The sequence below is a fragment of the Rhincodon typus genome, chromosome 37 (genome assembly GCF_021869965.1).
Source record: "Rhincodon typus isolate 14 chromosome 37, sRhiTyp1.1, whole genome shotgun sequence".
Taxonomy (NCBI): domain Eukaryota; kingdom Metazoa; phylum Chordata; class Chondrichthyes; order Orectolobiformes; family Rhincodontidae; genus Rhincodon; species Rhincodon typus.
In genome coordinates this window covers 19,884,425-19,893,759 of record NC_063368.1, presented here as the reverse complement: position 1 = coordinate 19,893,759, position 9,335 = coordinate 19,884,425, and positions in this window count along the sequence as shown.

Genomic DNA, 9,335 nt, shown 5'->3' with positions numbered 1-9,335 from the left:
GAAACAAGATGGGTTTAAAGGAGGTGTAAATGGCAAAGCGGGAATGCCACAGATCGGAAAGATTAACTCAGTTTCTCTCTCCCCGGCTTCAGTCTGACTTGTTGGGCATTTCCAGTATATTCTGTCTCTCCTTCTTTATTTCACATAATTTGTAATTCACAGCTGCAAATAGCTGCACCATGTGACCATTATGTGGGTGTTATAGCAGATCATCAAGCGGCTGATTGCTGAACTCAAAGTGCAGGCAACACTGGGAGAAGTACAAAGAACATCAGACAACCAAGGCAGAAAATAATCCCATCCTTTGATATCCATTCAACCCTTAACCTCCAGACCTACATGCACCCAGACAGCTTCTGTTTAGGGGCAAGTTTACCACATTAGGTTTTACTGCACTGTCAGAGGGTCAGTGCTAAGGGAGCTGTCTCTCTCCAGTCAACCTCTTTCTTCTCTTTTCGAGAGAAATGAAGTGAAGCCTGTCCCAGACATTTCACTGCTGCAGGTTCACGGAGTGTTTTAGACCCCGGTGAATATGGTCCCCGGTGGAAGTGGTCCTATCATGCACTGCAGACATCAGCAGTGAATGAGCCTGAGACAAACAGTCCCTGTGTCCATGGCACAGCTTCCCAGTTTGGCCAATGCTGGAATTCCCCAGACCAGAACTGGACCATTTTTTTTTAAAGATTTTATTGTCACGTGTCCTCACGTACAGCAGTAGAGCGAAAAGTGTATAATGTCACCACACACAGCATCATCTTAGGTATAAAGTTACCTAGGTACAGGAAACTTAGGTACAAAGTAGTGAAAGAAACAAAATTTAAAAATTAAGCATTGCCTTCAGAAATGAAGTAGGAAAATAAAGAAATAAGGTTAAAGTTCTTCTTAACATAAACAAGAAAATTAAAGGAATAAAGTTACAAGTTCAACAGTCTCTGACGAGTCCTCTGTTTATCTCGCTCTCCATGAGACTTCAGCTGCCTGTTGCCGCTGGCGCAGATACAGGGAGAACTCCCTCACCGCTCGGTCTTCCTGCGCTGGACCGTAATGCCATCGCTGCTGAACCTATTACCTCTCTGATCTCCTCCTGGTGCCTCCAGAACATGCCTGGGCAGGATCCACACATAATGAGAGACAACCAGGCCGGGCGGAGAGACCATCACACCAGGCCAAGAGACCAGGCTGAGAGACTGAGCTGAGAAACACTGCCCTGTTGGGCCAAGAGACTGTCACACCTGGTCAAGCGACCAGGCTAAAAGACCTCCACAACGGGCCAAGAGATGCTGCCACGTTGGGCCTAGAGACCGAGCTGAGAGACTGCCTCACTGGGCTGAGAGACACTGTCACCCCAGGCCGAGAGACCGGGTCAAGAGACTGCCATGGGCTGGGCTGAGAGGACACTATTCTGGGTCTGTGCTGAGGCCAGGAGTAAAGGAAAGAAAAAAAGAAACACCAAGAGAGAAAGAGAAGAGAAAAAGAAACGAGAACGAAACAGATGGAGTGGATGAGCTCCAGCTGAAGCATCCTACTCTGCCATCATCATGCCACTAGTGATTCATGTTTAGAAGTAGATGGACTTGGCTGTCAATGGAGGAGAATCTGATGAAGGAAACAATTACCATCTGTGCCAATGTTTTAATGTAGCGTTTAAAAATATCACACAAGTTTCTTCATTTAGAGAAACGTAAGCCACTAGCCAAGTACTGGAATCTTACATTCAGATCCCTGCACCCCCACCTCCCACCCCGATAATCCTCAACCCGTGAGTGTGGGGCCAGTTCCATGTCGATCCAGTGAACAGGAAATAAGTGGTGGTGAGGTTAGAGAATGGAGATGAAGGAGATAGGGTAAGAGGGAGTGTGGTAATAGATGTGAAGAAATGAACCATGCGGGTAAGGGTAGTGGGAGATGGGATACACAGAGTTGAGATTCGGGGAAGTGGAAGTGGGAAAATGGAGTGTGGAAGCACCTGCAGTGGTGGGCTGAATGGACGTTATATCACTGCAGACTGGCTCATATTTGCCTTTATCAGGAGGGTGGCATCAAGGACCCCAAAGAAAGCTGGAATCAAAGGGAATCAGGGGGCAAACTCTCTGCTAGTTGGAGTCATACCTAGCACATAGGAAGATGGTTGTGGTTATTGGAGGTCATTCATCTAAGCTCCAGGACATCTCTGCAGGAGTTCTTCAGCGCAGTGTCCTAGGCCCAACCATCTTCAGCTGCTTCATCAATGACCTTCCCTTCATCATAAGGTCAGAAGTGGGGATGTTCACCGATGATTGCACAGTATTCAGCACCATTCGTGACTCCTCAGATACGAAAGCAGTCCATGTTCACATGCCACAGGATTTGGATAATGTCCAGGCTGAGGAGTTGACCTGATAGATGTTGTTAAAATTATGGCCTGGTTTGATGGGGTCGACATAGTTACAACATTGCTACTTGTGGAGGACACCGAATTTCGGGACCATACACATAAAAAACTTAGGTGGGGGTGGTCAGGAGAAAGCTCTTTATGCGGACCGTGGTGAAAATTTGGGACTTGTCCCCACTGGGGAGTGGTTGAAGTGAAGTGGCGTAGATGTATTTAAGGGGAAGCTGGATACAAATCTGAGGGAGAGAGGAGTAGAAGATATGATTCAAAAGCACAAAACATTGGAAATGTGCAGCAAGTCGAGCAGTGTCTCTGGAGGGAAATAGAGTGAGTGTTTCAACTTGATGAGGAGGATGTGCTGCTCAGCTGAGATGATGAGAGGTTGTGATAAGACTGGTGTACAGCAGACAGAATGCTGATCAGCTTAACTCTTTGGAGTGGATTCTGTTGGACTCCAGTCCAGTACCCAGTTACACATTAACACACAGTCTGCTCCGTCCATCATTGCTGGAGAGCAGGGGTTTCTGAATACAGGTTAAACTGTCTGTTGCAGTCACTGCAGTATTACTGTAGTCCAAAGCAGTTGCTAAGGAGGGTACAATGCGTGGGTAACTAACGGCAGCAAGCTCCATGTGCAAACAGCCTATTTCATGTCTGGTTAATTGCAGACAGATTCTTTTGAATGTTCATGGCCATTCTCACTCTCCTCTGTATCACATGCACAAATCTGTACAGTGACCCTCTGGGACCTGCTGATTGTTACTGCTTGTCTCTACTGGAAGGACAGAGATATTTACCCAGTGAAATAGTCCAGTACAGCCTGCAATCCACAAAATAAAATGTTTCCTGTGTCAGCTCCTACATTTCAGTGACTAATGCTGCAGTGGAACATGTGGTTAACACTTCCTTGTCAGTAGAATGGGACTTCCACCCACTCACTACCTGTCCTGACCAGACACACACTCTACTCCATTCCCACAAAGACATTTCCCAATTCTCAACAGCATTTCCAAATCTCTCCTGCTGTTCCATATGTTCCCATATCGCTCATTCCACTCACACAGTGGTTTGCAGTCCAATTCCACTCCGAAATATTTTCAGACAGTTAGCGATGTGCTTGCCCTCCCGTTAGCATGGGGGAAGACCAGCCCTACCCAACATTTTGCATCACCTTCCCAGGGGTATGGGTACTACTGGCAATTATTGCCCATCCCTAGTTGCCCCTAGAGAAGGTGTTGGTGAGCTGCCCTCTCAAATGGCTGCCATCATTGTGGCAGTGCCATTAGGGAGGGAGTTACTGTGCAGTATTAACTGCAGCCAGAGTGAGACCCTGAAGGAGCTTTGATCAGTGAAGGGAGTTGGAGAGGAACTTTGCTGATCATTTACTCTGATTTGGCCTGTGTTTTTAATCTCTGTTCATGGTTCTGTGGCTGCAAGGACTGACTATAGATTGTTGGGTATTTGTGTCAGAGTTGCTGGGATCAGTTATTTCTTTTTCCATGTTCCTGACCCCTCCCAGGCTGGTTAGGGATACACTTCCCAACAGGTTAGTATTCAGGAATGTGATTCCCAGTGGACGCTCCCCTGTAATTAAAACAAAACACTGCAGATGCTGAAAATCTGAAACAAACACAGGGCATGTGGGAGAAACTCAGCAGGTCCAGTAGCATCTGTTGGGAGAGAAACAAAGTTAACATTTCAAATCCAGTAACAGTCTTCTTTAGAATGCATATCAGACTCCAAGCATTAACATGGATACTCCTATGTCCTCAGGACCGGAGTTATTCCATCTCATCCTGAGAGCACGGATGGAGAACAAAACAGAGCCTGTCGTTGTAATGGCTGAAACCACTACATTCGTGTTCCTATCCCTAAGGTGAACTCAATACGAGGCACAGAAAGATTCTAACATTTTCCACCCTGCATCTCAGGAACAAGCCAGGCTGGAGTTAGACAGCAGATATGTACATGTGCACTGCAACCCTGAGACAACAGGTCAGTTCAAGGGCTCAATGGCTCCTCTTGTTCCTTTAGCTTGGTCTGAAAGGTGATTACATCTGGTTGGGACAGTGCCAAACCCTCACACACTCTAAAGAACCGCTTTGGGGGGAGTCAGATTGGAGTTGAGGGTGAGGAGAATGAAGAGTTTCCCACAGGTCAGGACTGAATGAACAATAAGATGAATCTGACTCATTCGGTGCTTGTACTCTCAGTCAGCAAATACACTGTGGCCTTTGATACTTCGGTGGGAATTCGCTTTGTAACACTGCACAGCCCAAAGAACTGAGCACCTTTTCCATTGGTTTCAGTGAAGACCCCAAAATAACTTTTGTCAGAGTTTTTCATAAGAACATGAGGAATAGGAGCAGGAGTAAGCCATCTGGCCCCTTGAGCCGGCTCTACCATTCAATAAGGTCATGGCTGATCTTTTAATGGCCTCAGCTCTAATTACATGTCGGCTCACTATAACCCTTAATTCCTTTACTGTTCAAAAATCTATCTATCTTTGCCTGAAAAATATTCAACGAGGAAGGCTCAACTGCTTCACTGGGCAGGGAATTCTACAGATGCACAACCCTTTCGGTGAAGAAGTTCCTCCTCAACTCAGTCCTAAATCTGCTCCCCCTTATTTTGATGCTATGTCTCCTAATTCTAGTTTCACCTGCCAGTGGAAACAACCTCCCTACTTCTATCCTATCTATTCCCTTCATAATTTTACATGTTTCTATAAGCTCCCTCCCCACTGCATTCTTCTAAATTCCAATTAGTACGGTCCCAGTCTATTCAATGTCTCCTCCTAAGGCAATAATCTCGACTCTGGAATCAACCTAGTGAACCTTCCCTGCACCACTTCAGTGCCAATACATCCTTTCTCAAGCAAGGAGACCAAAACTAGACGCAGTACTCCAGGTGTGGCCCCATCATCACCCTATACAGCTGTAACATAATCTCCCTGTTTTTAAACTCCATCCCTCTAGCAATGAAGAACAATATTCCATTTGCTTCTTAATTACCTGCTGCACCTGCAAACCAACTTTTTGTGATTCATGCACAAGGACACCCAGCTCCCTCTGCAAAGCAGCATGCTGCAATTTTTCACCATTTAAACAATAGTCCATTTTGCTGTTATTCATGCCAAAATGGATGACTTCATCTCATCCTCATCAGGACTGGAGTGCAAGAAGCCAAACTTAGAAAGGGAACTACAATCTATACAGTATGAGAAGAGGGTGTTGATTGGTTTGACTGTAGTTGGTGTGTAGATGCAACAGGAACAGTGACTGTTAATCTTAGTTAGCTGGTTAAACATAGGCCAGGCAGGCCAACTCTCAGAGGAATACAATGGTGATTGACAGTCACCATTTCCTTTTGTCAATCGTAAAAGTGCAATGAATGGACATATTCCTTTTGCCTACAAAGTACAGGGTCTTCTATACTTATGTCAATTCCAGCACAGGGAAACAGATCACACTGGAGAAAATCCAAAATGGCCAGGACTCTCCTGAGACCAGCAGAAGCAGTGAGTCAGTCCAATGTAAATGAGGTGTTTTGAGAGAGATGGAACCAATGGATAGATCAATGCAACAGCATCCCTGGAGAAAAACTGCAGCATGTGATTTAAACAGATTGACGGTTTTCTTAAAATGCTGGGAGGAAGAATTTCACATTGTCTGAGCAAAACTCCATCCTGTCCGGCAGCGTTTGTTCCAACTGTGAGGTATTTCATATAAATATGGGAGATGTTCCAACAGCAGTTTCACTGTTATTTCTTGGAAATCTTACATTATCTAGCACAAGGGAATTCACTTCTGTATTTGGTGCCCTGAAGGTGCTGAATTTTTCACAGCTGCCTCATACCACAGTATCCAGGCCAGGGACAGTATGACAGTCGAACTAAACCTTCTCACCTTCTCCCGTCGCCTGAGATGTGGTGACCCTCAGGTTAAACCACCAGCATCTCTCTGTCTCTCTAATGGGAGGCAGATTTGTGTAAGACTATGGTGACTTTACCTTTTTTCATAAAGACCGTCAGGCTATTTGACAGTAGGGTGCATCACAGTATGACGTTCACACTGTGCAGTGGGTCCCATTAGATCCGGATCTGAATCAGGATGGGAAACCATGCTGGGTTTGTCTCCTTCCCTAACCTTGGGACAGTGTCGCTATTTGTGCCATCTCAATTTCCAAGACCAATCAATATGACAAAGGGTCAAAATAAAAACAGAAAGTGCTGGAGAAACTCAGCAGGTCTGGCAGCATCTGTGAGAAGAGAAACAGGGTTAACATTTCTTGTTTTTCTTCAGAAGTGTAAGGATCTGGAAAAGACTGGTATTTATATTATTGAGAGAGAGGCAGGAGGAGTGAGGGGAACGGATTGTAAGGTTTCTCAGAGGATAAGACGGAGGGATTGATCAGGATCACAAACCGGGACCTTGCAATAGCTTGGCTCAGTTTTCATCTAGGCTGTGCCTCAGTGCCTCAGTGCCTCAGTCAGGGGTTGTCACTGTAGTCCATCACGGTCAGCTCATTGCCAACTGCTCACCGAGTCACAGAGTCATACAGCACAGAAACAGACCCTTCGGTCCAACCAGTCCATGCTGACCATAATCCCAAACTAAACTAGTCCCATCTGCCTGCACTTGGCCCATATCCCTCCAAACCTTTCCTATTCATGTACTTATCTAAAGTGTCTTCTAAACATACAACTGCACCTGCATTCACCATTTCCTCAGGCAGTTCATTCTACACTGAATTAAAAAGGTGCCCCTCATGTCCTTTTTAAATCTTTCTTTTCTCACCATAAAAATATGTCCACTAGTCTCGAAATCCCCTACGCCAGCGAAAAGACACCTGCCATTCACCTTATTTATACAGCTCATATTTTATAAACATCTCTCAAGAGGTCCCAGCCTACCCAGCCTCTCCTTATAACTCAAACTCTCCATTCCCAGCATCATCCTGGTCATTTTTCTCTGAGCCCTCTCCAGCTTAATAATACCTTTCCTATAGCAGGATGCCCAGAACTGGACACCTCACCAATATTCTATACAACCTCAACATGACATCCGAACTCCTACACTCGAAGATCTGAGCAATTAAGGTAAACATGGTAAATGCCTTCTTAACCAACTGGTTTATATGTGAGCGAAACTTCAAAGAATTATGTACGTGAACCCCTAGGTCCCTCTGTTCTACAACACTACCCAAGGCCCTACCATTAATTGTATAAGTCCTGCCCTTGTTTGTTTTACCAAAATGCAATATCTCAGATCTATCCAAATTAAACTCCGTCTGCCACTCTCAGCCCATTGACCCAATTGATCAAGATCCCTTTGTAATCTTAGATAACCTTCATCACAGCCCACTATACCACCAATTTTGGTGAAATCTGCAAACTTACTAGCCATGCCTCTATATTCCCATTTAATTCATTTATATAAATCACAAACAAAAGTGGACCCAATACCAACCCCTATGGAACACCGCTGGTCACAGGCCTCTAGTCTAAAAAGCAAACCTCCACCACCATTCTCTGTCTCCTGCTGTTAAGCCAATTTTGTACACACTCAACAAGCTCACCCTGTATCCCATGTGATCTAACTTTACTAACTAGTCTATCATACAGAACCTTGACAAAAGCTTTACTAAAGTCCAAGTAAACAACGTCTACCACTTTGCCCTCTGTTCTTGGTTACTTCCTCAAAAAACTCAAGTTAGTGAGACACGATTTCCCTCGCACAAAGCCATGTTGACTATTCCTAATCATTCCTTGCCTGTCCAAATGCACGTAAGTCCTATCATTCAGAATCCCCTCCAACTTACCCACCATTGATATCATCCGGCACCTCACCCATGGTTACAAATATTTCTGCAAGAGGTCCTGCAATTTCCTTCCTAACTTCCCGAGCCAGCGCTGAGGTCTGAGTCAAGTCAGGGACTTGACCATCAGTGTCAAGCCCAAGGTAAGACCCTGAATTACCCTGGACTCCTACTTTCCAAAACCCTCTATTCTCAGATTGAAAGATGTGGCCTTGATACAAGTGACACCCATCACTGTCCCTCGCAGCCCCCATTCTCAATCATCTCCAAATCCTGTTCTTCCCACATCCTCGATGACCTGGCACCAAGCAACATCAGTCCATCTCCTCTCCAAACTGACTCCTCATGAATACGGCCAATGACCTGCAGTTAGATCATACCCACGACATGGGTATTACATCCTAGTACCCTTCATGGGAGCAATATCGGACCAAGTCTGACACTGAACTATGGAAGGAAACAATGCTCTCAAAGCAACAAAAGTTTAGTTGCAGAAGGAGGTTTAAAAGGTGTATCTGAAGGACGGCCAGAAGCAAATCCAACAGAGTAGAGTCCAAAGCTGGAGGGTTGCCTGAACTGATTTAGCTCAAATCCTCCCCTGCTCTGATGGCCACTGGATCTGTTCCCACACTGACTGACCCCTGCACTCTCACTGGCCCCTGCACTCACAGACCCCAGTAATGACTAAGCACTAATCTACACCCATGATGCCCTGGTTGCTTCAGGTGGATACACTGTGCAGTGAGCTGTATATTTACAGCAAATGAAAACATTTTGGAAGTTTAATTAAAGTTGTATTGAAGGAAAATGGCAGCAAAACATGTGTGCAGCAACATTCCACAAAAAAATTAATAATGGGCAGACCATCTGTTTCTTGTCATGATGACCGAGAGCCATGTACTGACTGGGACACAATGAGGAAATCCTGTATTTCATTTAAACAGTGGCTGTTAGATCACAACAGTTAACCTGACAGGGCATACACTGGATTAATGCCCAATGTAAAAGATGGCACATCTGGCAGGGTATCACTCTCTCAGCACTGACCCTCCGACAGTGGGGCGCTCCCTCAGCACTGACCCTCCGACAGTGCGGCCCTCCCTCAGCACTGACCCTCCGACAGTGCGGCGCTCCCTCAGCACTG